Here is a 26,617-nt window from a genome sequence, read left to right on the forward strand (position 1 = left end):
GGTGGGCAGTTGCTTGATCTGCCCACTAATGACAGCAGAAGCTGGGTCATTTCTTATTGAGGGGAGATGTCCTACATTGTCAGACACTGAGCAGCATCCCTAGCTCTACTCACTGATATCCCAGCATAGCAGTGACTAAAAGTCTCCAGGCATTGCCAAGTGTCCGCTGGGGCAAAACTGGCCAGATGGAGAACCCGTGTGGTAGAGTTTACTTCACTAGTGGCCACAGACAGACGCAGGCCCTGTGGTCCAACTCCATCCTAACAAGGGTAACATTCTTCTCTTGCCTTGGTTGGTCTGTTTTAATTTTTACTAGAATAGCAATGAAAATATAAAGTAACTCCTACCTATTCCTACCTTTTTTTCCCCAGTTATTTCTACCCCTTTCCCCCTTGTCCTTCACTCTCTACCATGCTTCATTAAAAAGCAGGCACTTTGGAAAACAGGCATTCACTGAAGATTTAGAATTATTTTGTTTTCCCAAGTCTATCATTAGCCATATTTGCCTGCAAATAAGATGGATGTTTTTAAAGCTCATCTATTCACAACCCCAGAACATAATCCTCTCCCCACATATCACTATCCATTTATGACACTGGGAACAGCAGGGGACCTAAACTCCAAAACCTAAATGATCCTGACATGCAAATGTGTAATAAAACCCGACAAAGGCAGATTTCAAAGGGTTTATTAGCAACAGAACTGCTGTTAACTAGAAAGATCTGAGGACTTTTCTAGGCAATGGTCAAGGCTGCTCTGCAATGAGACACAAGTCCCAAGCTCTCTGCTGAAGGTCAGAGCACCTTCACCAGGCCTGAGCACTACCTGCAGGTGGGTGGCACCAGGACAGGAAGCAGTGGCTTGATGTTCTGTCACCTTTCAAATGGCTTTCTCCAAATGGGGGGCCAAGGTGGTTGTGTTTTGTTTTGTTTTTTTCCTTTACATCCAAAATAAATTCCTGTAAAGACTGGACACAGACTCCAGAGCTTCATATGTCAGATTGGTGCAGTGAAAAAAGTCAGCTGGTTAAAGCTCTCCTCTGTCTCCACAAACTTCTCTCCACCTTCTGGAACAGAGCTCAGGTCATTTCTCAAGCAGCATCACCCCACTGCCTCCTGACTTCTACTGATCTGAGGTCAGGGACACTACTACTGGCTCAAGGATGAGCTGAGGCAGGGCCTTGCAGGACTGCTGTGGTGACAACAGGGAGGACTTGGATGACAGCTGCAGTTCCTATGAAGGCATGCTTCATGTCTTCCCACTGGCCCTACTGGTTTCCCTTCTCAGGGTCCTTGAATTTGCTGTCCCTTCTCTGTGGCTCCCCCTTTCCTCCAATCAGTGCCTGACCGACTTCTGGCCTCTGCTCCAGGGTCAGGTTCCCAGAGCAGGCTTCCCTTACCACCTTCTCCAGCGAAGGCTCAACCCTCTGTAGCCCTTAATCTATTCTGTTTTTCTGCCTTTTTTTTTTCAAGAAGCACTTAGTTCCTTGGAAGTTTCCATGCATATGCTATAGTCGACTTGTTTTGTGTTGCCCTCTCTACCCCAGAATGGGAGCGCCAAGTGGACCACGGTCTTGGAGTGTCCTGCTCACCTCTGCATACCTAGCACAGGACCTAGAAAGTGCCAGGCACCCAGGAGGCACTGTCAGTATTTGGAGAATGAATGGAGGTCTGAGCTTGGACTGCCTGGGCAGTGAAAGGCTGAGGGTTCTCAAATTGCCACTAATCAATAAGCTCAATAAGCATTCTACCCGCCTGACCTTAAAGGTTTACCGCCTACCTTGGATACTTTACCTTCAGTTGCATCTATGTTTATCCTCACAGCAAAACTCTTCTCCAATGGAACACTGGCCCAGCCCATGGCTTTAAAGAACCAAGCCTTCAGATGAGTGGGGAAGAAGACAGACAGCATTCTGTAGAGAGCCAGTGCAGTTAGCACAGTCCCCTTCTTCATACACTCTGCCAAGTTTTCTTCCAAGCACCCAGTTCACCAGTCTATTTTTAGGTAACTCTAATGGTAACCTAAACAGTAAAAGCAGCGTCACCTCATAAATGCAGGATCAGCAGGCCCTTGCATGTATGAACTTGTCAAAATAATTGCAAAAGGCACCTTTCCTGGAGATCATTAAAAGTAATTAGTAAGAAAATATTTTTTGAATAAGGAGATAAGTTCGGCAGTAGGAGAAACATGTTTATTTCTTACACCCAAATTAAAACCCCATGTTATATTCCTTAATAAGATGTGGAGCCTGTTGGAACAGGAAGATGCATTCCACAGTCTCTTCAGCCCTGGAGCATTCCACACTCCACCTTCCAGCTCCAGCCTGAGCCATCTCCTTCTCCTCCCTAGTAGAAAGGACCCCGTCTCTAAGCACAGCCTCTGCCCCATGGAGGTGTTTGATTCTGTAAATATGGCATCTGGACAATTTTCCCATTTGTTCTCCAGAAATGTGCCTTTGGAATCTACTCCTGAGAACTACTGCTAGAAGTGTAGGCCCCAGGATGGAAAGTGGCCTCGCAGCTGCCCTTACACTCCCTCTGCCCCTCCACCTCCAAAGAGCTCCAGTGCTCCCTTCCCACTGTTGGAGGTTAGAAATACCCATCCTTTCTCTCCTGTGTGCTTTCTTGCCTCTCTCTCTAAGTGCTGAAGTTTACACCATGTAAAACTTCATTTGATTAGCAGAACTGCCTTCCTGTGGGCTCTCAAACCCCAATAAGTAAACATCTCCTTGCTCTGCCTTCAGAGAAGGCCACACCTGCACACTGGATTTGAAGGTTTCCTGGGGGGAATGCCTTCCACCTTTGTCCCTGATGGAATACTGAATTTTCCAGAAGGGCAAGGTAGAGCAGGAAGAAAAGGTTACACAGGAAAGAGCATGTGCAGTGGAGGGAGAGGGAAGGAGGAAGGCAGGGAGAGAGAGAGAGAGAGAGAGAGAAAGAGAGAGACAAGTGCAGGAAGAAATGGGAAAGAAGGAACATGTGATGACTCCACCCAACAAATGTTAGGTGCCTGTCTTATATGTCAGTGCAGCATCTCAAGTGCATTCCAAGGGCACCTTTCCAGTAGGGTGTAATAGCAGAACCAGCAGCCAAACATCCAAATTGCATATATTCCCAATGTTCCAGATACTTCCACATAGTGTAGACCACCATGGGCTGCTTATTCTAGCCTCCTTTGCATCTGAGTAGGGCTATGTGGACTGGAGGTGTGGCTCACATGGTAGAGCTCCTGCCTTGCAAGTATAAAGCCCTGAGTTCAAACCCCAGTCTCTCCAAAAGGAAAAAAACCAAAAAAGACTGCCTCTGAGTAGCGCAATGCGATCAGTTCTCATAGACAAAAGGTAAGCAGCAGTGCTGTGTGCTGCTTCCAAGCCAAGGTAGACGTGCCTTCTCCCCGTCACCTCTTGTCCCTCCTGCCAAGGTAGACGTGCCTTCTCCCCGTCACCTCTTGTCCCTCCTACCAGCTGGAGGCAGAGTCCTTGTATCCCTAGGAAACTGTGGCAACACCAGATGGAAAAGGCCTGTGCTCCTGAACCACCATGCAGAGGACAGCCAAGAACTCCTGCACTGGGCTATTAGGTAAAAGAGAAATATTTTTTCCTGTTAAGTTAACATAAACCTCCACTAAAATTTGGAGATCCAATGATCATTGCAGGTAGCATTACTCTGATGTATAGAGTATGTAATACTGACTAATTTAGGTAACCTCCTCTAGATAGTAGGTGACCCATTATGTCATCAACACCTAGGTGACTATTAAATAAACATTTGTTGAATGACAATAGTCCATTTTGTCAAGAGGGCTCATATCTCAGTGAACAGAAATCCTACTTTGCAGAAGGTCATCACACACTCACACATGTGCACTACCACATGCCAACATACCCCCAAGTTTCCACACCAAAGCCACATGCAAGGTCATGGCCAAACCTGCTCCCACTGTCTTGTGAGTCATACAACAGCAGAGACCATGCTAAGAACAACCCTTTCAAGGTTGTGCTGCCCAGCATGGGTATCATACAGAGCCAAATACCACAAAAGAAAATTGGAATAGGAAAGAAAAAGTCATCAAGAAAAATAGTCCAGATTTCTCATGATCTCACCCGTGAGTCAGATTTGCGTTTGGGATAACAACTAACGGAGCAGACCAGAACAGTCTGTCTGCAAGATGTCAGCCTGCCAATTTCAACAGCCAGAGAAGGCACACGTCTTAAATTGGCTTAAAAGGACAAATCTAGTGCACTTGTTTATTTTTTCCTTAAAAAAAATTCCAAGGTGAAACAGCCTCCTGCTTAAAAATAGCTGTCTTGGAAATTAAACTGCAATTTTCTTTTAAACACCAAATGCCAAGTATCAGTGTCTTGCCATTTGGGGCAGTGGGATAAAGTCCTACAGGAGACTCTTATTGTGTGACCCTTCGAAAGTTGCCTCACCTTTTTGAGCCTAGATTTGTTCACTTATAAAATATGAGATGAAAATAGGTGATGTCTAAACTCTAAGGAAGAGAGCATCGTCAGTGCAAGGGAAACTGAGTCTTTCATGCGTTGCAAGTCTTTTAATATGGAACTTACTGCTAACAGAATCAGGTGGGTTTTTTGCTGTTGTTGTTTTGTTTTGTTTTAATGAGTAGCTTCATTTGAAGGAATTTATTCCCTGGCACAGTGACTCAAGTGGTAGACTGTGAGACCCTGAGTTCAAATCCCAATATGGTTCCCCTCCCCCCACCCAAGAAAAATGGAAGCATTTATTCATCCAGGACAGGTGAGCTTAAGCCACTGCCCATATGAGTGGGTCTTTAGTAGTGCGAGGCAGGAAAGGGGTGATTGTTCTCAAGAAACAGGTAGTGCTATGATCTGAGTGTCTGTGCTTCCCCGCCCCCCCCCCCCCCCCCCCCCCGCCCAGCCCATCCTTCTGTTGAAATCCAATCTCCATAGTGATGGGAGGAGGAGGTGGACATTTTCAGAGGTGAGTAGGTCATAAAAACAGATTTCGTGATTGGGATTGGTGCTCTTATAAAAGAGACCACAAAGAGCTGCCTTGCCATTTCTACCATGTGAGGAAAAGCACGAGGGGCAACATCTGGGAACCCGAGAAGGAACCTTCCCCAGATACTTACTCTGCCGGCTCCTTGAACTTGGACTTCCCATCTCCAGAACAGTGAGAAATAAATTTCTGCTGTTTACAAACCACCCAGTTTATGTATTTTTTGCTATAGAAACCCAAAAGGACTAAGACAGGCAGTCTATGGATCATGACATTCCAACCATGTGCGAGGACATTTTCTTCTTTTAGGAATGATGAGCTTCAGTTGCTTCCTTCTGAGAGCGAGGGCAGTAGGCCCCCAGAGGATAGCTACCTTGCTCGCGTCCCAAAGCTAGAGACAGGCAGGGTCTGGACAGTGCAGTATTGGATGCCGACCTACCCGTCTTTCCTTCCTGCCCCACTTCTTTCCTCTCCCACTCTACACCTTGTACAAGTACAACAGGCACATGTTTGCCTGGACCTCTGAAAAGGGGACGGATGGAGGAGCTGGTTGTTTGTAAGTATCTTCAGGGGAAGGAATTATTGCTTGGTTTTAATTACTCAGGACTTGCCTATCCCTCAGGCCCACAGGCTGAGCAAGCTCTCTGTGTATTCCAACAATAAGGTTAGGATCAGGTGAAAGGTGGGGAAAGTAACTGTATACCTTAGAGTGCGTAAAAGGATAAGTTCTCCTTACAGTTCTGAGAATGGCTACTAACAAGTGCTATAAAAATAACCACTCTTGCAGGTTATCTGCAGTTGAGTCCCTACAGTTTGGATTTCAGATCTTGACTCAAATTGTCCCCTTTGGCTCCTTTCTCTCTGTTACCGTCCTGGTCTGACTTGATGCTTATCTACTGTTTTAATCACATCTCTGCTTTCTACCAGAACAGTGTATTAAAGGCAAAAAATTAACAGGAGGTAAATACTTGCATTTTTATCCTTTAAGTCCCCTGAATGTATGACATCTCCCTTTCTTTCCCATTTGTAAAGGAAAACTCAGGATGGACCGCCTCCACAATATCACGAAACAGGCTGCTATTTTAGCCACAGCTAGGAACCTCTGCAGTTAGGCCTTGCATTTAACTAAAGCCATTCTAAGTGAAAGGAAGAGTTAATCCTTTCTCCTGTGTTGTTTTCCCAAAGCCTCTGGAAACTGGAGGTGTTGGCCTATAAAGAAAATTGCACTGAGCATGTGTAGAAATGGAGGGGACGGTAACGTTTCAGTAAATACAGGGACACATTTAAGGAGAATTAGGCTCCGAATTTAAGCTCTGAATCAAAGAATTGCTCCTTTCTATTGTCCTCAAAGGTTTAATTGTAACAATGAGGATATACAGCTGACTGCATTCAACTGAATTGAAGTTTATCTCTAATGCCAAATGGAAGGCAGTGACTTCCTAAAAAAGCAGTGGGCTTTGGGGACATCAGGTTTCCTATGGAAGTCTGACTGCCTAGCTGGGCCACCTTAGGAAAAGCACTTGACTCTCTGAGCCTCTGGTTCCTCATCCATAAATGAGACTACCAATCTATTAGGAAGCCTGAGCGAAACAATGTAGACAAAGTACAAAGAAGGCTTACTAGCTGCTGAATTAAATCTCAAGTCAGTAAAGGGATTGAAGTCCACCTGCCCAACTTTGTGATGAGTCTTTCAGCCCCTGCTGAGGCCTGCAGGAAAAGGAAGCTTTTAAGCACCCAAGCTCTCAAATGCAGTCCATGTCTCTTGGAGACAGCTAGAATGAAGAGAAAATCTTCAAACATGAGACTGCTTCTCTAGCCCTTAATTTCATTGCTTCAGCCCTTGTTCTAGTTTTTGGTGGTCATGTACAAGAAAGCCGCTGGAATGCTTTATTTACTTGCTCAATGGATCATAGATGCAAAACTCTCAAGTATAAGTATAGGGAACTACAGACAGATGAGGGATGAGTCCAGATTTCTCATTTGGGGGGACAGCTGGTTGAATGGGGGCACCACTGGCTAACCCTGAGTGCAGAGAAGGAGGAAGCAAAATCAGAGGGGCAGGGTAAGCACAGCTTGGAACATGTTGCTTTGGAGAAGCTGAATCACCTAGATGAATATGGCAGGTAGACACTGGACATGTAGGTCCAGAGCTCAGGAGGGGGCTCGGGCTGAAGGTACAGATATGGGAGTGATCAGTTCACAGGTGGTGGCTGAAGTTGAAGATGTTCCCCAAATTTCCTAGGGGGAAGATAAAAACACCAATAGATAAAAGGAGAAGTATAAGACTCGAACAAAAGCAGGAGAAAGGTTATAAAGATTATTGTAAAAATTAATTAAAGGGCTCAGGAAGAAGGCTAAGACTAAGTAGTAGCTGCAGAGGTGAGAGGAGACACAGGAGGGAAGATCCATCAGAGAAGCTAGGAGAATAACGTCTCATAACTGAAGAGAGTGTTGAAAAGCTCCCATTAGAGTAGATGGAGGGGCCCCCAGGTAGGTGCAGCAAGGCATAGTTCACCAGCAGAGTGGGAGTGGAAAGAAATGAAAAAGCAATAGAGACCAATATTTCAAGTACCTTGGTTGTTAAGGAAGGGTCTCAACTAAAGAGTGGGAGGTCTGAATGGACAGGAGATGCTCACAGACACAATGAGGTTAAAGACAAGGGAAGAAGTTTGTGATCAGGTGTGCCCTCGAGAGGAAACAGTCTCCTGAGCCCAAGGGAAAGAAGTCTCTGATGAAAGGAGGCAAAGGTTCTCAGAGACGGCAGGGAAAGGGTGCAGGCCAGACGTGGTAACAGATAGTCTGTACGTGGGGGAGCAGAGAAGGGGAGTTTCCACTGCTTTTCTTTCTGTGGAGACATTAAGGCCCCTTATTGGGAGGGAGAGAAACAGCAGTGGATAGAAAGTGAAGGAGTAGGAAAGAGTTAAGACAGACCCTGGGGACCGTGACTGGGGTCTTCCAGCCTGTGGGTCTGATGAGTTTAGAGACAATTATGCTGGCAGTTGCACCACTCCAAACAGCTGGGTGTTTTTTTCTTCCATAGAAATGTGCAGATGGCTGAACTTATTTGGTATAGAAACATGGGAGGATGGGGGCAGGAACGGAGATGGGAAGCAGGACCTGCCAATCTCTCCCTCTTAAATCCCCCATCTTGGGTCCTTGTCTCTGGATGTCACCTTGCAACGCCATGATGCCCAGAGCAGCACACAGTCTAGATGTGTGGGACTGATGTACAGAGCCCAGTGCTCTGTTTTGGGCCGCTCACACCTGAGAGTTACTTATTTAAGAGGCACATCACAGTGCTGATTCAGGTTAATCACCTAGCTTAATGAACTGCCTGAATCTTTTCCACAAAAGCTGCTGTTAAAACAGGTTCCTGACCATCCTATAATAAATGCACTTGGCTTTTTCAGACTAAGTGTGGATCTTCACTTGAGCCCTTTGGCTGACTTCTATAAGACTTGGCCTATCCTGTAAGTCTATTTAGATTCTCATTCTGGAGTGAAATGAGGTCACTGTGCCTCCCAGATCTGGGTCATGAGCAAATAGGATATGTCACCCTCATCTTTATTCAGGTTGTTGGTAAAGCTTTGAACAGGAGCAGGATAAAGAGTCAGGTGAAACTGAGCCTGACTCTTACTCTCTAGAACCCTCTCTCTGGATGGACACCAGTCCATCAACCCCTTTGGAAGGGCTGCAGCTGGTCCACTGCAAATCTCCATGTGCTGCTGCTGTTGGTTGTTCCACATTTCTCCACTCTGTCTACAAAGATATCAAAGGCACATGGTGACACAGGTCCAAAATCCCAGCACTAAGAAGGTTGAGGCAAGAGATCTTGAGTTCCAAGCCAGCATGTGCTAGATAACGAGACCCTGTCTCAAAGAAAAACAAAAACAAAGAAAGATACCACAAAGGACCATCCAAACACCTTGCTGAAAAGTCAAGAGACACTTTATCAAAAGTTTTCCCTTAATATACTGGCCTAGTAACCTTACCCCTTTGTATAAAAACACAATATACTTTTCTTTGCTATGTTTTACTCACCTACAACCAGATGGAAATTGGTTTATGACATTTTATAGCTTTATAACATTTCCTGTCTCACCATGACATCACTTTTCCTGTGCCAAGGGCTTCAAAAGGCCATAAAGGTGTTAAGAACTTAGTTTCTAAACCTTCCTCCAACTCCAGTGTCTCATGTTAGTTGATCTCCCAGGCCTTTGAAATAAAGAATGTTGGGGAGAAGGGAGGGGACAGGGGGAAGGGGGGAGAAATGACCCAAACATTGTATGTACATATGAATAAAAGAAAAAATAAATAAATTTTTAAAAGGTGAGTAATCATCCCATATCACAAAAAAAAAAAGAAATAAAGAATGTTACCATGATAATGAGATTCTAATACAAAAGTCACTACTTTAAATAGAGAGAGAGGTCCTAAAAGTACCCCATTACTCTATCTGGGAAAGTCCTCTAAGCAACCCTAAAAATGCCAGTTTTATGCCTTTGGATGTGATTTTGAAAATAAAGTCAAACATAATTGTGTCTGAGCTTTCTTGAGTACATAATTTTCAAATAGGGTACTGAATTCTTGGGGTTTAAAATCTTACAAGCCTTGAATTCAGTTGGTTTTAAAAATCACAAAATGAGATCGATATAGATCACCAATAAACCAGACTGAAAAATGTCAAGGTGTTTGTGAAGGATATAATTCTTAATTATGACATAGTGACATTAAACAGGAGTAGCTTAACCAATCCATCAATACCTGTTTATTGTTACTACTGGGGACACAAAGAGGTGAAAAGGATGGCCCAGTGTCCTCTAGCACAGTCTAGTCTGAAAAGGGATTAAAAAAGAAAAGGGATGAGAGAAAAAGGAAAGGAAAACACAGACACCTTCAGCGAAGGGTTCACCAACCAAAGCAACATGAGCTGGATACCAAGTGGATGTGCCAGGCATTCTGGGAGAGGCTGTCACGCAGAAGGGAGACTTCTCATAAGGAATCAGACTTTACCTGGGTCTTCAGGGATGGAAAGAATTTAGACAATGGGCAAGTGGACATTTGAGGGTGGGAATAGGGTAAATGAGTATAGCCTATTTAGGCAAATGAAGCATTAACCAGATTCAAATCCCCTCTCACTTTTGAAATATAAAGACAATGTCTGATGCTCATGTGGGAAATTAACAGAGAACACACTTGTCACTGTAATATGGAGTCTGTGCCTCCCCATCATAGGCTAGCCAAGGTCACACAGTGATGAATGTCCACTATATTCCCTCTAACAAGCTGTTCCAATTAAAGCCCTAATATGCTCTCATAGGCAGCACAAGTTTCATTAAACCACTCACTGCAATTTAAGTTTGGAAACAAATGGGTTTTCTAAGAATGCAACAGCCTATGCGGCAGACGTAAAATTCCAAGAAGAAGAGAAATAACACAGAGCTCAGATCACGAAGCCGTGGTTTGCATCCCCCGTTTCACATTAGAATCACCTTGGGAGTCTTCAAAAAATACCAGTTCATGGGTTGTACCTCATGCCAATTAAATCACAATCCCTGGAGCACCATATTTAAATTAAAAATACCAATGATTCTAATTCATGTTCTCGACAAATACTTTTGAGTGCCTACTAGAAGCAAAGCCTTTTTCTAAATGCATGATACAACAGTGAACCAAATAGAACTCCTCTCTCCAAAATAATACCTTAATTGGTTTTGCAATGTAATTGAAGTAGGCAGAAAAGCAACTTACGTCAGTAAAACATACGATATATGAAAAAACTGACAGCGTGCTAGGGAGAAAATAAAGTTGAGGAAGGGTCTATGGAATGTCAGGCAGGGAAGAAGTCTGTCAGGTAGGCAGGCAGAATAAGGCTGCACAACAATGACTTCACCAAAGGGGACATCTGAATCCAGACCTGAAGGAAGTGAGGACTCAGCTACATAGGAAGAACATTCCATCCAGAGGGAACAACAGGGGTGATGGCCCTGAGGCAGAAGTGTGCCAATGTATCTCAAGCTGATAGAAAGTAACAGAGATGAAGTCAGAGAGGAAATGGCCAGCAAGTTCCTGGTAGGCTATGAAATGAGTTTTGCTCTCACTCTAAGTGAGATAAGAAGCTACTGAGAAGGTCCGCATAGGGAAGTGACATGAAATGATCACTAGAATCATTCTGGCTGCTCCACTGAGAATAAGCTAGGAGGGGAAAAGGGATGATAGCAATTGAGAGACTCCTAAAATAGTCCAATTGAGAGACAAAGGTAGTTTAGATGAGGGAAGTGATGAGGAATGGGTAGACTGTAGATATATTTTAAAGGACTAACCAAAGATGAAGCTTGTGAAGGGGTCTGGGTGGGATCAGAACTTAGTTTTAGATGTTAACATTTGAAATGACCATTAGACATTCATCAAAGATGTTAAGTGGGTAATTACATACATAAGCAATACAGGATGGAGATTGATGGTAGGAGTTCTTGGCTCATGGATGGCAGTTAAAGTCATGAGATGATCGACATTTTAGACCGTAATGACAGAAAGACAAGAATCCAAGTACTCAGACCCCATCCCCTTCCCCCAGCATTATCAAGAAGATGAGGTAGCCATGAAACCCAGAAGGAATGCCGGCTGGTGCACACTGGACACCTGAGAATATGCCATCCAACAGAGGAGGTGCGGAGTGCCTCAAGGATAATGGAGGGATGAACCATGAGTGTCAAATGCTTTGAGGGATTAAGTAAAGGCTTAGAAATGATCCTTGAATTTAGCAAATGTGGACATTATTAGTGACCTTGACAAGAGCAGATGTATGACATGGGGTAGAGCACCACTTCTCTAGGGGAGTCATGTCCTTCTGAACGTAGATTCAAATATATACTAAATGTCTATCTTCCGTGGTAGAATCAAAGGGTCTGATAAATAGTAGGTCTCAAATAAATATGTGCTTTACTGAATAATTGAACAAACCTTTGCAGGTGTTATGTTCTGAAGGTAGCTCATGAAATCATCTAAAATGATCAGTGTGTAAAATGGAAACCTTTTCACTTGGAAAACTAATTACTGATGGAAGCCTAACTTTTCAGATGGTTTTTTTAATCAGAAAACTCATCTTTCCATACACTCTAAATCCTAACTTGCACTGCTTCAGATGTCCCATCTCCCTCACTAGATTATACATTCTGAAGGGCAGAAGCACTTCAGACCATGGGGAGCTTCACAGAGCAGCTGTAAGAATGACCTGAAGGATAGTCCAAGTTCTTCTTCTTCACTTAGACATGCCAGTTGGACACTAATTTCATTCATTAAAAAGAAAAAAGAAAAAAACCTTCATGAAGAGTCTACTATTGCCCAATACTGCCCTGGGTGCTTGAGTCACAGAATCATAACAGTTTATAATCTTTCTGACCCTCAGCTGGTATCAACTCAAGATGTGACTCTGCTTTCACTTTGGACTGTGGTTCAATTTTCCAACCAAACCACAGGTGATGGAGTACAATGTTATACGGCCCCTGATTAAATCAGTCCTAGATGTATATCAGCAAATATGTCAAGGGGGATCTCAGCCAATTCCAAGTCCCCCCTAAAAAAGTGAGGTTCAGGAGGCTCACTATGTTATTGAAGCAAAGTTTTGTCCATTTTTAATTCCCTTGCCCCAAAGGACAGTTAGACAATTTGATATCATTGAAAATTCAAAGAAATCTGAATTTTATTTTTATTCCTCATGCATGGAACAGGAAGTGTATATGTCTTTTCTTTATGTGGCACATGATAAATAAATATTAGTTGGATGGCAAGAGAAAAAGTTACTTTGAGGGCACTGAGGACAAAATACAAGCTGTAGGAAAGAACCAAGCTTCTTGTTGAGAGGAAAAATACCACCTTCCTTCAAATGTTTGCTGAGCCTTTCCAGCTTTCAGTGGCTTTATGGGCAGCTACCCACCTCCTATCTGCAGGACTCCCATTGTTAGCAAAGCTTACATACTGTGTCAAGATGAAAATAGGGAACAGCAGCTGAGAAAGAGTTATTAAAAAATAGTAAGTCCAACTACCCGAGTGTGCACGTTCCAGCAAGGACTTTAACCAGTGGAATTTCAGAAGCACATCTTGATCCAACAAATAAGAACTGGGGTGGGCAATGATATTCCACACGAGAACAGCGGCTCCATTATGACTACCTACCTGCCTGTTAACAGGAACAATGAGCACTTCCTCTTTGTTTATGCTAAAAATAAAGGGTACGACCAATGAGTGACACTTTACATGCACAACCCTCCGGCAAGTTCTGGTTACCATAGCAAACCCCACGCTCACGACAGACATGGATGACGCATCAAATGGCCAGAGTTCTACCTTCCTGAAGAAAAGCACCTGTATTTGCCAGGTGTATTAACAACTACTCTAGTCCTTCCTATGAATAAAAGCCCAACCAACCAACATCTGTGGGTCTCACAATTACTATTTGCCTGAAGGAGTGGTTTTTTGTCTGATGTTTACTTGCTAGGATGTTGCTATATACTGGAGATGGACCTTATTTTGAAAAGGAAGTCTAAGCCAAGTGTGGTGACGTGATACTGTAGTCCCAACTACTCAGAGAAATGGACGAATCTTTTAACCAGATCCCGTGGAGACGGTCTGCCTACCCACCACTCTTAAAGTAGAGTCCATGTTCTTGCCCTAAGGCCCTACCATCTGAGAAGAAATATGGAGGCAGAGAGGACCAAACTACAGATAAGTGCTCAGGTGTAAAAATAAAATAAAACCAGAAAAAAGAAAACCTCAGGGCCTCTTCTGAATGCAAATAAATGCTAACTTTCACATAAGGTCCCAAGATAGATCAGCCCCGAAGTGGAGAAAAAGTAAAATTAACTTTTTAGCTTCTCAAGCTTAAGTCCCAGGCCACCTTTTCAGAGAAAACTATTTCTCTGTACTCACATTAGGAACCTGAATAAGTCTACTTTTTCCCTATGTGTTAACAATCTGTGTCCTGGGTTGATGAGCAGGAAAATGAATTAGAAAGCTCAGAACTCTACAGGGACTTTGAGAGTCCTGGGCAGCTCCTGTTTCTTAGAGATTATTTATAGAATAGTGGTTGAGAACACAGGCTTACCAGACAGAGAGATCTGGATTCAAATTCTTGCTCTGACTCTAATAGCATAACCTCAGCAAGTCACTTCATCTTGCTGAGCCATGTGTCCTCAACTGAAAAATAAGGATAACTGAACAGTGCCTGACATACTCTAAGTGCTAAATTTGTGCAATAGCTATTTATCTCACGTCTATTGTATACCAGGAACTATTGTGGTATTGTGAGCACTTGAGAGACATGAACAAAACAAGGTCTTTGCTTTAATGAAGCTTACATTCCAACACATGAGAGAGAAAATAAACAAATCAATCAAGATTTTATTTCAAACGGAACAGGAGTCATGCAACAGAGCCCTGAGAGGTGGAAATTTTAGATGGTAGGTTTGTGGAGATGATGCCTGGGAAGATCTCAGATTTAGGAAAATCTTCCAAACTGAGGAAGGGTCCTGCTGAGACAGAACTTGGTGTCTCCAGAAGTACAGTGTGTCAGTCTTCTAAGCAGTTGGTCCTTACCTGAACTGCCCTCAAGGTGTCCTTTTTTTTTTTTTTTTGAGGGAGGAGGTTACTGGGGTTTGAACTCAGGGCCTCATGCTTGCTAAGCAGATGCTCTACCACATGAACCATGTCCCTAGTCCTTTTGCTTTTAGTTTGTTTTTCAGATAGGGTCACATGCTAACTTTGCCTGGGCTGGCCTCAAACCATGTTCCATCTATCTCCACATCCTCAGTAACTGGGGTTTCAGGTGTGTACCACCATGCCAGCTTCATAATTTTTGTTTGCTTTTGTAGTCTAGGCAGGCCTTAAACTCTCCATCCTCCTGCCTCAGTCTCCTGAGTGTTGGGATTATAGATATGTGCCACCAATCAAATTGTCATCAGTAACTTTTAATTATCTATCTACCATCCTGCCATCCATTCATACTGTAAACAATCACTGAGCTTATTTACAGAAAGGCATTTGTGGGTATTCATCAAGAATGCAAACTCTAGAGCCAGGCTGCTGTATTTAAATCTCAATTCACCAAGAACTAGCAATGTAACCTCAGCGAATTTGCTTAACTTCATCATAACATCATTTCTCCATCTGCCAAGGGGGATCTGAAATTGTGACCTCATTTGGCAAAAAAAGAATCTTAAGATGTCATTTAAATTAAAGAGTTTGAGATAGGATCATCCTAAATTGCCTGGGTGTCCCTAAGTCCAGTGACAAATATCCTTAGAAGAAACATACAAAGTAGAGACATGAGAGAATACTCAGGCACATGGAGGAGAAGATCATGTGAAGAAAGAGGCAGAGAATGGAGTAAAGCAACCACCAGAAATGTCAACAGCTACCAGAAGCTGAAGAGGCAAGGAAGATTTGTCCCTAGAGCCTTCAGAGGGAGCATGGCCTGCCCACACCCTGATTTCAGACTTCTGACCTCCAGAATTCTGACAGAATAAATTTCTGTTGTTGTAAGCCACCAAGTCTGTGCTAATTTGTTTTGGCAACCCTAGGAGTCATACAAGTATATACCTCACTGGGCTGTTAGGAGAATTAAATGAGTTAACTGTATAAAGTGACTAAACCAGAGCCTGCCAAATAGTGAACAATGAAACCATCTTAATTTTTACCCGTGTGCTAGAACTTGTGCTGGATCCTAAAAAGCATAGGAAAAATGACAGCTAAGCTCATCTTCAGTGATAAAGATGGTGCTCAGGAAACTGAGCAGGTGAGGGACCAGAGCGGGGAAGAGTGCTCAGGTGCCATATGCATCTCTCAGGTGCCAAAATTTGCTGAGTGTTGCTCCACAGCAGTCACCAATAAAGAAATCAATCAGTCCTACATCTGCTCGGGTTTCCAGAGATGAGCAGTAGATTCGAAGAGAGGTTAACACAATCCTGTCTGGTACCTTCCTCTCCTCATTCCATCTCCCTGCCATTCTCTCATGAGATTCCATGCTGATGAGGACACTTGAAGCAAATTTTCTGGGGACAGCTGCCCCTTCTTTAAGCCTAATGATATTGGGAATAATGGTGACCAGGGCGGGGTGGGAGTGGAGAGTAGGCAGAAACAAACTGTGAAGAAAAGTCATACCAATATTGTATGCTGAGTGATTTTGTAATAATATTTGCATGGCTGCTTTAGCCTTGGAAGTTAATTTTCTTCCAAGAAAATTAACCCATATAGCACAATCTAATTTTATCCAAATCTCTATCACTGTGCCAAAAGTGGGGAGGGATAGGCAGGAACCAACTGAAATATTGTTGAAATCAGACATTTTATAAGGGTCCATTGGCCAACACACAAAAATGTAGTTTATTGACATCTTTTATTAAATTTGGCATTATTTGGCATCTCATCTTATTTGGTGCAGAAAAATAATGTTGGAACATTTGAAGAGAGTTTGTGATTGTCTTTTATCACTTGTATACAAGCCTAAGTAGTGCCAGGAACAACATGTGGGGTAAGATGGTGAAGACACTTTTCTGGTGGCTAAGTCACTAGGATTCTTCAGGGGTAGTGGACATTACTGGGTGCTCAAACTTGTATACCTTAGATATTATGGCTAACCTGAAAGATACTTGCCTTTCTACTCTCCAGGAACAGAGCCTTATAGAATACTGGAATTACAGTCACATCTCAGGATGCATACACAGGGTGAGCCAGGACAGCCTGTGATGAAAGGGGTAAGAGTTGTTCTTTATTCTGTCTTCCCGCTAGGAGTCACCGGATCTCCTTGGGACCTCAGGAGCTCAAAGCTCCCCAGCATCCTCTCCCTTCTCACCAGGTTCTTCTGGGTGCCCAGAGCCCTCCCCAATAAGGCAGCCTATTTCCCTGTGTACCTCCCCCTACTGAGTACACCATGATCCAAAATTGCCCCCTCGCCCACCATCATCCTAGCTCAACTCCTACTTCTTCAGTGGGTAAGTGCCAGTCAGAGAACTGATTTTGGATTTCCACAGCGCCAATTAAGCCCTTGCTTACAGTAGGAATCCTATTCTGCATCATATGAATGCCATCTTTATTTTTAGTAAAGGAGTATGATCACTCTTCTGAGGCCAGGACAACAGGCTGTGTGTTTTATCTTGGATGATTCTGTTGCAGTAGCAGAGTGAAAGTCCAGTGCTTGCAAAATCAAGTACTAGAGGTATCTAAGTGCTGATAACAATACCACCAGGAGTGGTTCTCCTCAAATCCATTTCCACTCCTGCCAAAACAACCCAAAGGACCCAGTCTGGGGCATCATTCTGTTAAGAAAAATATACTATGGAAGCTGTTAAAACAGCACAGATCCTACCTAGAAATAGCTAGATTTACTTCAACCTGAAGGCAAGGCATTGGATTATGCCATTCAAGAATTTGCAGATTCCTTAGAGTTGGTGATATATTTTTTTCATCTTCCTATGCATATCTAGGCAATTCAGGCTGCTTCAGGCCACAAATCTTCCCCTACCTCCCTGCTATTACATCATCCCAAACTTGAAACAATTGTGTGGCAACATGAGGCTGTATTGCTGCAAAGTCAGGTCCCCCACTCTGCTTCTCCAAAACCTCTTTGTGTATCCTCGTGTGCTTGACAAACCATAGAAATATTCAATCACCTAAAAACAAATAATTTGAGAATAATTTCATTAGCCTCATGTTTGTTGTTTTCTAGCTTCATTATATTGCATCATAAAGAAATCTGAGAATCTTGTTTCTGATTTTCTGTAAGGCAACAACCCAGCTCCTTCCCTCAGAATGTATTCCTGTAGGTAATACAAGCTTGGAGCAGCTAAGACCTGTCAGGAAGGGGACCAAATGGAGAAGGAGCCACTAGCATCTGAAAGAGGCCACAGTCAGAGGCTGGCATCTTCCTAGAGTCAGAGACACTTCACAGACAAGTATGTCCTTTCTATACCCTTGGCTTAGCAAGCCATCCCTCACCTCAACTGCCTTATCACACCACAAAGGGCCTCTTTAACCACTGAGTTTTCAAGCTGTAAATGTTCCTAGTGTTTTCTGGAACACAATTGTCAATAGAATATAGACCTCTTTAGCTCACAATCAGACTAAATTAAAGGATCTACCTAGCTTCAAACCTTCCATCTGCCCAGAACCGATGGGAAATGTATTCCTTCCTAATTCTACCTCCCCCCGCCCATTTCTAGAATCTGTATATATTATGAGATCAACAATTTAAAAGTTTTAAATACCATAAAAGGAACTATCATTTTACATGCAATCTATACATAACTCCAAAGGACAACACAATCTAGACATAAACTTTCTAGTTAGAAAACAAAGAATTGAGAAAAATTTTCTATACTTCCATTTTGTGAAAACAAACTTTTTACATTTCTTCCAAGTTTCATTTTATTTGTCATACGTCTATTGGGTGCTTAGTAAATAAAGTCAAGCACTCCTTTTCTTCCCCTTTTCACTAATCCATGAGAATATTTAATCTTTCTACATGTAATCAAAGACAATTCCATTGAAAGACAACAGCTCCTCAGCTTGAGCAAGTGTAGGCTGTGATTCTGGTTTCAGTTGTGGAATGAAGAGAGTTCTCTGTTTTTCTGGGCCTCACTTCTTCAAAGGAAGAATTGTGAGGGAAGAGAACATTGACTTTGGAATTCATAATGAAAGGCAGGACTGTAAAATAGGTACAGTGGGGGGTACTTGTGGGAGGGGAAAATGAAGGTGAGGGAACATGGGTTGATGAGCTTCATATGCATATACAAAATGAAACCTCTTATAATTGCTTTAAGTGGGACAGGGAGGGGTTTGCAGGGAGAGACGGTGGGGACAATCTAACCAATGTACGGTGTAAGGCTATTTAGAATTGTCACAACGAATCCCTCCCCATACAACAAATATATATAAATAGGGGGGGAAATAGTGCATTGTCCTCTCCAAACCAGAGCACGGGCCAACTGGCCAGGCCCTCCCTGCTTTGAGCCTTGCAACTGCAGTTTTTGCATAAGAGGGAAGTGAAATACAGATGGAGCCGCTGTGACAGGCAAGCCAACAGGTAAAAAGGTAGACATCCTGAAAGATTCTTTAAGGTAGGAACACAACTTTTCATCCAAAGATGAAGGAAAGCCTGGGTGAAGTCTGCTCAAAAGTCCTGCCTTCTACATTCACTGGGGCTCTCCTAGACTTTTGTGAGAGGTTTATTCATTTCTCACCACACTATTCCAAAGGAGCCACTGTGCACCAGATGCTGTCATTGGGGGTTCGCACACACATCTCAGTACCTCTTTGTATAACTCCTAAGAACAACTCTGTGAAGTAGCTGCTCTACCAGTTTTACACACAAGCAAACAGAGACTCTGAAATTCCAATGACCTGGCCAACAAGAAATTCTCTGCACTGCTTGGATTCCAGTCAAGTCTCCAATATAGTCAGGAATCCTTCCTTTCCCTTTTGGCAGCCTCAGACAGTGCCAGGCGCCGAGTTCACCCAATTCTCCATGCTCACCAAAAGCTCTGCCAGTTCTCAGCAAACGCCCATCCAGTTGAACTGAGAACACCCAACTATTTCCCCAGCTACCCCCACCCCCCGACAACTATTCCCTTAGCTATCCCTCCTACTGCTGCTTATGGGATCCTCTCTCTGGCATCTTCCCCAATTTCTGCTTCCCTCCCACCTTCAAGGGAAAGTAGATACCAGCCTTTTTCTTTCCCTACGCTTGCTCTTGACTGTCTCTGGCCTCTTTCCTCCAAAGCACCCCTTATCTGACTTCTCCATTTTCTCCCACTTCTCTTTTGTTTGCCAAATATGCCTGGGAACAGAAGCTGGAGGACTCTAATGAATAAACCTTTCTTTAATTTTGCCACTTCCTCAAAACCATGATCTGAGACGCATAGGCCCATGTGATCTAGACCAAGAGAGTATCCACAGCTCTGTGTTACCTTGTCTAGCCCACCAGGCCTGGTAGTTCGTTCTAAGGGTTCAGATACAATCAGCCAGGGATGGCATAGGTCTGGGCTCTTCCCTCTTCCTCTCTTCCTGTCTCAACTGAGGAAGTTGATGGGCAACTGTTCCAGGTCTTATCTGAGCTGAATCTTAAAGAATAAAAAGCCATTTATCTGGATAGCCAGGAAAGAGGATGTTCTATTATTCCACCCCTACCACTGCCACCCAAGGACAAAAGTTTTGTGAAGACAAAGACCATGGCAGGTCAGGAGGTCTGTGCCTCATTTGTGTGTGTCTGTGTGGGTGGTAGGGAATGTAGCAAGACAAAGAAGTCTAAAGAGGCACATAGGACTTGAAATTTATCCCACAGGTCCTGGGAGCCATGGTGGGTTTTATAAGGAGAGGCAATGAGGAGGAAGAAAGGGAAATCTGAAAGGATTTCTTCAGGTTTCTGTTTTATCAGATGCTAAAAAGCCCCAAACACCTGCAGGTGATCTTTGTTTCTTCTCTCTGATCTGACCAATGCCCACCCACATTTCAAGTTCGCAGTCTTTCCTTTCTTCTAGTAGCTTCCACTTGCCAGCTCAGACCTTCATCACCTCCCCACCCCCAACCAGGCTCTCCGCCCTCTCATCTCTCTCCAGTTCCAGTTCTTTCTGCAAGAGATGAATTACCCCAAAGCTCATATCTGATCATGAAAACCCGCTGCTCAACAATCACAAACACTTCCCTACTGCTTGGAAAACTAGGTTTGTCTGAGTTCTTAGTTCAGTCTCTAACCCACTGAATCCCTAAGGGCCTTAGTCTAACTTGGGATCAACCTTTCAGCCTGCATCTCTTCCACTGAGAATGTCCTCCACAAAGCCTTGCAGATCCCCTCCGTCCAAAGTGACTTCTTTCTTGTCCATACTCCCAAAATGTTTCATTTGAACCATACTCCAATTACGTATAGTTACTCACTATAAGTTATTCAATTACTCCTCAATTCCTTCATCCAACCCACTATAGGATACGTACAACATACCAAATTGCACTAGTTTGTGTCATAGTTTTCTGTAGACTTCTTTCCTGCTAGGTTGAAACTCCCACAGCAGGAAGGGAGCCTCTTTCATCTATGAGCATCTCCTGGAACCTCTAAGTCCAGCAAACCACAGGTACTCCAAAAATAAAATGACTGAAATGAATAGGGAAATTATCACAACTTTCCTTAAATAGTAAACTTCCTTAAGGGCATGCAAAATCAATTTCAATGATAGGTTTCAAGTATGAGTCAATATTATTCCAAAAGCATATTAACAATGTAAAGGGAGGTACGTTTCTATATTTTACATGGTTCTAATTCTTCTCCTAGCACCTGCCGCCCTCACTGCTACCCCCACAACACGTGATCTCACACCCCTATGTGGCTTTTATAGGAGCAGCAATTCTTGGCCATCCTAATGGAAGAAAGAGTTGATGTAGCCAGAACAACCACCTACAGCCAGAGAAGTGTTCTGAGACATTCTATTCCACCAGCACAAGCAGCCCTCCCACACCACACCTGCCAGACTGTACCTACTTGACTCCTACCCAGAAGTCACAGACCTGAAAAGCCGGCCCAGTAGAAATAGCAGGGCCCTAAAGCCCAAGCCTAGAGAGCAGGCTGAATGTGGGAGACCTCCTTGAGGAAGGAGCCCTGAAATGGGGAAGGGGCGTGGGCTGTGGGCTGCCTACAAAAGCAAATCTCTCTCCTCTCTCTCTCTCTCTTACTCTCTCTCTCCCTCTCTCTGCAACCACTTCCAGTAGCTTCATCGTGATCTGTCAAGGGAACTGCATTCACTCAAGGGACCCTTCCTGTGCATGAGGCAAGAGGCAAGACCCCTCCCCCACCTCCTGCCCACCAACACTGCCCCACCTCCATGCCCAGTTCAGGTTTGGACTCTGGCACTCTGGCATGCCTTGGTGCCTGCAATTCCGGTCTCTAGACCAGCTCATATCAGACCCCATGCTCATCACCCTCCAGTGTAGTGTCCCTTATCAAGGTCCCTGAACAGATCAGGGCAGCCGAGGGCAGGCTTCTGGCAAACTCCTGCCCGGGGTCCTGGATTCTTCCCACACTCAATTCAACCTTGGGCTTGAATGGATTATCCGAGCATCGGGGAAGACAAGCAGCCCAGTGACTTAAAACGTAAAGGCAAATTAGGGGGAGGGGGTGGAAGGGAGGAAGAGAGAGAGAGAGAGAGAGAATTTAGAGGGAGGGAAAGATTTCCCTAGCGAAACATTCCCCACCTTCCTGGCAGATGCCAATAATCGCCCAAAAGATGCCCTTGCTCTACGCGCCCCTCCTTGCCCGCGTGCCTCTTCTCCTGGCAAGGGAGGGAGCACGCGAGAGAAGCAGCAGCGTCGGAGGACGGCTCCGAGACAGCACCTGAGGCCCGAGTACTAAGTACCCCTGCTCAGGGCGGCGGAGACCAGAGGAAACCTGGGGTTTGTCTTTAGTATCCCCAATAGTGCGTCTCCGGTTGTCCCAGGCTCGCCCTGTCCCGCTCGGTTCTCTCCACCGCGCCCCCTTCCCCAAGCCGTCCCCGCCCCGACGGGATGGGAGAGTTTGTGCCACCCAACGTGGGACCCCGGCTGGGCGCCCCCAATCACCTCAGTGCCAGCGCACCCGATTTCTCATGAACTTTCCCGCGCGCGCACGGTCTCGGGGGCGCCGAGCTCCCCGACCCCGCGCGCCCTCCCGAGCCCCACGTCCCGGCTGCCGCGGAACTGTCGCTTCACCTGCTCGCGCTCCGCCGAGGCTCCCGCTGCTCCTCGCGCGTCCAGACCCAGGCGCCGCCCGGCGGTCCCCGCGCAGCTGGCGCCGCCGCCGCTGCTTCCACCGGTGCCGCCGCCGCTCCGGCCCGAAGCTGCAGCCCCGCGGTTCGCAGGCCGCCGCAGGAGGCGCAGTCGCCGGCACCTTCGGCTCGGCGGGCTCCCGCAGCAGTCGCCCCACCGCGTCCCCCTGCCCAGGGCCAGCACGCACCCGCGCCGGGAGTCCGCTGCTAGCTGCGCAGCGCTGGGGATCCACCGAGCCTCCAGGATGGGCGGGGATTCCCTCCCTGGGTTAGATTCGAGGGGCGGGAACTCCCTTCCTGGAGTGACAGGGACGGGGGGCGGGGATTCCCCTGAAGGAATGACAAGGTGGGCGGGGATTCCCCCAAGCAAGCCCCTCAGCCAGCAGGGCGTCTCTCCCCGTGAACCTGCAGTCCTAGAGCGCCGGCTTCAAAAACCGGGGATCCTGGGAGGAAAGGATCCGGGCCGAGGGCAGCTCAGAATTTCCATACAGGCGGGGCTTGGGGCGCCATCTAGGTGGAAGAGTGTGAGCTAGGGGACTTGAAGTTGCTTTTGCATAGCACTTTACGAGAAATAATGTTAATTGCCTTATCAAAGAATGGGATGGAGAGGCCAAAGGAGCTGGGAGAAGACCTAACCACCCACCTCAAGCTACCCTTGACCTTCGGCCCTTAGGATATTAAAGTTAATTTAGCAGTAGGATGGAAATTCCAGGACAAGGGACCTCTTGGCTCCTCAGAGCTGCTCAATCCCCAGTTAAACCCCTGAGGGAAATCCCTTGGCCTGGGGTGACCTTTGGGACCTTGTGAGTACTAGCCAGGAGATCCTGCTGAAGTGGACTATAAGAACTAATGCCAGTTGACCTTGGCCTTGTTCCAGGTCACTCGAGGAACAGGAGCATAGGGCTCTTCCGATGCTTCATTCCCGTGGATTTTCAGGAAGGCCTTCAAATAATTTTGGTTCTTTTTTTGTCATCCTTGTCATTCTGCCTACCACAGGGAGAGGATGATAAGAATATAATAGGCATGCTGCACAGCTCTGCAAATTAAGCTCGCTAAAGAGGAAAAAGCTGGTCTTTTTCAAATGCTAGCAGATAAGTGTAAAAAAAAATATGAAAAATTACGAAACCTGGAATAATGAATAGTTGAATAATGCTTTTGATATTTTCTGCAGAGCAGTAATTGGAAATCTTTGCTTTGAGGGAGGATGGGGATGGGGCGGGGCATAGTTGGGCTGCAGCTTTGCCCAGCAAGGTAAGGAGCACTCTGGTCTCTCGGAAGAGCAGATAGACACAGACTCCTGTGGAGCTGTCCCACCGCATGGGAGACCAGAGTGGTCCCAAGTCAGTGCAAGATGAGATTTCCCATGGGGGCTCGAGTGGAGAACTTGGATTCAGCTTTTGTAATTACCAGGCCACTGAAATCAATGCCTGCAAAATCCAAGCATGTATTATGAGCTTTGCAATTTCAGGCCCTCGGAGCTTCTCTTCCTATCTGTAAATAGAGAAAACACCTACCGTGCAGAATTGCTGCAAGGATCAGCAGTAACACAGTTATGAATAGCATAGCACTTAGGAGGTGCTCAGTGAAATGGTAACTATTGCCTAAAAAGGCATTCTTGAGGTGCCATAAGAAAAACCCTTCCACAATCCTGGTGCTTTCTGCTTGTTTTACAGTCTTTGGCTCATTTTCCACCACTGCCTCCCAATGGCAGGAGCCATGAAGAGGCAACCCATGTCTTCTCCATAGGTACCCAGCCCCTGACACAATCCTATTTCCTTCAGCATCCATTACAAGTTTGCTGAATAAACAAATATGCAAATGGTCTACCACTCAAATCGTCTAGCACCATTGCAGTCCTCTCATTCCAGCCATGTACTCCAAACCTGTAAATTCTGTTTTCTCTGCCAGAATGACATTCTCGCTCTCCTGTGCCCAGCTGAAATCCCAGAGTTAAATGTTACCTCTCCTGGGAGGTTTTCTCTGATCACAGCACCAACATCACTGTGTACTCTTCCTCCTTAATGGCTACAAAGGTAGCACTTTCTTCCAATTGCTAATTTACCCCATGTCAGGTGGACTAAACCTGAGGAATTACAATGTTCATCTAGCATGTGAGTTCCTGGAGGTAAAAGAGTCTTGATCTTATTATTTGTTTCTAAAGCCTAGTGTGGAATAGTGTTCAACCTGATAGCCACTTAGTAAATATTTGCTAAATTAAAATGAGTTGTGAAATATATAGGTGAATGTTATATGTGAAATATATTATCCATAAATATATTCAGGTGTCCTATTTTATTTGTCTCCTTCAGACACGGTCCTGATGACCTGCTTAAAGTACTTCTAGCCTTAATCACCTTTCATCTGAAATTTTCCAGATATATTTTTGTGAGTTCTTGCTTGCTAATATCTCAGCTCACAAGGGGTCAATCAAATGCATGGAAATTTTGTTTTGCCCTTGCAGTCTTGTCAATTTGGAAAGCTGACAGCTGAAGGCATTTATTTTCCAGTGTTTGAAGATCAAAATGTAAATCCTTTCTGCCCCCTTGTTAAATATTTAGTCACAGATTAGTACTTCAGTCCAAGTTGCCTTTTTAATTTATTACTCATAATATACACGATGTGAAGGAGGACGCTGTGTATAGAAAAGCTAAGGCTTAAAAGCAAGGATAGATTATAATAATGAACAAAGACAAAGATCTTATTAACAGTGACAGATAAAAGAATGCAATGTCCTTTAAGTGAGTTCAAGTAGATTCTCACAAACGCCAGTGGTATTTGGTTAACCTCTGAGACTTTTCCTTCTGTGAAGAAGAATCTGTCCAATGCACAGCTGGTACCAAAATGGGGGGTATAGACTCTTGAAAAGACTGCTTTCCGTCTTTTCTCCTCAGCTGCTGTTCCCAGGATGGATCCAGAGAAGGAGAAGGAGGAGCCTTAGTCAATACTGGCTCCATTCCCTTTATCCTCCCAGCCTTTGTGGGTTCATTTTATCTCCAAAACAGATTCTAGCTTCCTGTTTACCTAGCTAATTGCTCTTCTTTCTTTTTTCCACAAATTCCTGGCCACTAAATCTTCCACTCATGACCTCATATTTGGAATGAGCCTTCTTCTGGCCAAGGAAGGGCTTAAACGAACAAATAAGTAACGAAGACTGTAAAACATTTATTCAGTGAATTGCAATCTAGACTGGGCTTGAGGAGTCCCAGGAGGAGATGAAAAATTGAGATCTCCCAGCTCTCACTCCCTGAGATCTCCATACTCTGGGTCATTGGGAATTGGGTCCTCAGATGTTGATTCTTTTTTTTTTTCTTTTATTATTCATATGTGCATACAAGGCTTGGTTCATTTCTCCCCCCTGCCCCCACCCCCTCCCTTACCACCCACTCCGCTCCCTCCATCTCCCCCCCACCCAATACCCAGCAGAAACTATTTTGCCCTTATTTCTAATTTTGTTGTAGAGAGAGTATAAGCAATAATAGGAAGGAACAAGGGTTTTTGCTGGTTGAGATAAGGATAGCTGGTTGAGATAATGTGAGTCAACAGGGTGTTGCCTCACATTAATTTCCTGTGCGTGTGTGTTACCTTCTAGGTTAATTCTTTTTGATATAACCTTTTCTCTAGTTCCTGGTCCCTTTTTCCTATTGGCCTCAGTTGCTTTTAAGGTATCTGCTTTAGTTTCTCTGCGTTAAGGGCAACAAATGCTAACTAATTTTTTAGGTGTCTTACCTATCCTCACCCCTCCCTGTGTGCTCTCGCTTTTATCATGTGCTCAAAGTCCAATCCCATTGTTGTGTTTGCCCTTGATCTAATGTCCATATATGAGGGAGAACATACGATTTTTGATCTTTTGGGCCA

The 26,617-nt window shown here is 44.6% G+C and overlaps 1 protein-coding gene across 1 annotated transcript in view; it reads right to left on the bottom strand.

Moving 5' to 3' along the window:
• Pdzd2 (PDZ domain containing 2) overlaps window positions 1-22,801 on the bottom strand; it is a 374,613-nt gene extending 351,812 nt beyond the window's left edge. Inside the window, exon 1 of the mRNA XM_074077656.1 lies at window positions 22,707-22,801. The gene's annotated coding sequence lies outside the window, so the exon portion shown is untranslated. The remainder of the gene's footprint in view (window positions 1-22,706) is intronic.
• Between the last annotated feature and the right edge of the window lie 3,816 nt (window positions 22,802-26,617).

Source organism: Castor canadensis, chromosome 6 (assembly GCF_047511655.1).
Source record: "Castor canadensis chromosome 6, mCasCan1.hap1v2, whole genome shotgun sequence".
Taxonomy (NCBI): domain Eukaryota; kingdom Metazoa; phylum Chordata; class Mammalia; order Rodentia; family Castoridae; genus Castor; species Castor canadensis.